We start from the raw sequence: 2811 nt of genomic DNA on the forward strand, positions 1-2811 counted from the left end.
AACCTCGGGTCGTTCTCCCTAGGAATTACAATAAAGTGTCTTGTTATTGGTTGTGAGTTATTTTTGGGGTTTTGATAAGAAGCATGAAAAATAAATGGCAAAAAAGTAAACTAATGGCTAAAAAAAGTCTTGGCAAGGGTTGGTGGTCAAAGATCTCTATCCTAATCACTAACCACAATATGAAAATTGGCAAGGATTAATCTCACTAAATCATCCTCTAACTAATGGTAAAGGAAAGTTGAATGAGATATATCAATCCAAGTCCATATGTCCTAACTCTCCACTAATTCAATTAGTGAGAACTAGAGTCAATGGCTCCCAATCATCAATTAGTTGGACATTAGTAACTCAAGAGGTCCTAAGTTACCTTTCCAAGCCAAGAGTATAAAATTCTACTCTAAAATCCAACCAAGCATTTCATCAAACACTTGGAAGGCATAAAAGGAAAGCATAGTAAATCAACAACAAGAACAAAATCTAACAACAATTATTGCAAAGAATTAACAACAAAAAATCAAAAGGAACACAATTATTATGATTTACCTTGAATTGAATTGAAAGAGAAAGGAAGGAACAAAAGTAGATCTACAACAAAATACAAGAACAACATAAAGGAAATTACAACAAAAGAGTAGAAGAATGATGAATGTAAAAACAAAGAATTGAAAGGTAGAAGTAGATGAGAGCAAAGATTAAAACCTAGATCTAAGACTATTGAACTAAACCTAATCCTAATCCTAGAGAGAAGTGAGAGCTTCTCTCTCTAGAAACTAACTCTAACTACTAAACTAAGCTAAACTAAACTAATGGTAACTAACTTGTCCATCCCTCTTCAATCCTTGGCTTAAATAGGATCAGAAATGAGTTAGATTGGGCCCACAAGGCTTGTAAATTTGCTAGCCACGAGTTTTCATGAAGTGAATCACGTGCACCAACGGCGCGTACGCGTACAGTGCATGTACGCATCCTTATACGTATAGAAACTATGGCAAATCTTATATCGTTTCGAAGCCCCGGATGTTAGCTTTCCAACCCAACTGGAATCGTATCATTTGGACCTCTGTAGCTCAAGTTTTGGTCGATTAAGTGCGAAGAGGTCGGCTTGACAGCTTTTGCGTTTCCTTTATTTATTCATGAATTCTCCATTTCTACATGCTTTTCCTTCATTCCCTTGGTCCAATCCTTGCCTCCTAAATCTGAAATCACTTAGCAAACATATCAAGGCATCTAATGGAATCAAGGAGAATTAGATTTAGCTATTTTAAGTCCTAAAAAGTATGTTTTCACTCTTAAGCACAATTAAAGGAGAAGTTATAAAACCATGCTATTTCAATGGATAAATGTGGGTAAAAGGTTATAAAATCCCCTAAATCAAGCACAAGATAAATCCTACAAATGGGGTTTATCAAGCATCTCCATACGCTTATCTGAAATTCTCACCAATGAATTACATAAGTATCTCTATCTTTATTTTATGCTTTATTCATAAATCATCCATAACCATTCGAACCTGCCTGACTGAGATTTACAAGATGACCATAGCTTGCTTCATACCAACAATCTCTGTGGGATCGACCCTTACTCGCGTAAGGTTTATTACTTGGACGACCCAGTGCACTTGCTGGTTAGTTGTGCGAAGTTGTGATAAAGAGTTGAGATTGCAATTGAGCGTACCATGTTGATGGCGCCATTGATGATCACAATTTTGTGCACTAACGCCGCAACACAAGAAAGTAGAAGCGCAAACGAAAAACAGAGAGCGAAGGGAGCGGAGAAAAAAAGTTACGAAAAGGGCGAATGAGAGAAACCGTTTCTGGGTTTTCAAAATCAAAGTAAAGAGCCAAAGAGAAACGGGGCAGTTAATGCTAAAATTAATGAAAGCATTAAACCCTCGCACATTCCCAAAGCGCCGATATAAAAGCGCGCGTTTTTAGAGGAAACGTTCTACATTCAAAAACTGCTACAAAGGAATCGACGAGATGCTTGAGTTCGGCTTCACCAAAGAAGGATCGAAGTCAAGGACTCGACCTCAAAAAAGAAGACCGAGCTCAAGCAGGGGCACTGTTCATACCCTGGGTCGAGCTGTCCGACTCGGGATGTTCGACAGACAAAGCGACCGACCTTTTCAGGTGAGGACAACCTGACCTCTTTCTTAAGAGCTCGGCCAAGTCACCAAGAAAGCCCAAAGAAGGGCCCAAATAGAGGAGCACGCCCCAAATCCTAAGGCAGCCCAAGCCTACAGAGAGAAGGGTGGTTCCCTTGAAGATAAGATGACCTCACTTAAAGATAAAGATAAGATAAGATAACTAACTTATCTTATCCACAGAAGGTCACTGCTCACCATTATAAATACACTGGAGCACCCAGGTATAACTTATACTCTGATTCTACTCAATACCTGTTTAATACCCTTGCTAACTTAAGCATCGGAGTCCCTTGCAGGTACCCCCACCCTTCGGTGACAAGGGATCAGCAGTGCAGTCAGTCCAATAATTCAGACGCGACAGCTCCGGTCGTCTTCCACCAGCCGGACACGTTAGCACCGACTAGTACAGAAGATCTCGTCCGAGATTGACCTCCAGTTTCAGGTAACCCTCGGAACAGTAACCAAAGTATTCAAACCCAGGTTGTTTAGATTAATAATTGAAGAAACCTATAGCTTGGATTGTTCTACCCAAGTACCCAATAATATAGAAGGCTGAGAGTACCAACCATTTCTTTGAATCATCAATTTCAGCTAAAAAAGTGAGAGAGCTCGAAGAGAAATGTTGAACTCGGACAAAGAGGGAGAGGGAGAGAGAAAGAGAGTTC

Source organism: Arachis duranensis, chromosome 10 (genome assembly GCF_000817695.3).
Source record: "Arachis duranensis cultivar V14167 chromosome 10, aradu.V14167.gnm2.J7QH, whole genome shotgun sequence".
Classification (NCBI taxonomy): domain Eukaryota; kingdom Viridiplantae; phylum Streptophyta; class Magnoliopsida; order Fabales; family Fabaceae; genus Arachis; species Arachis duranensis.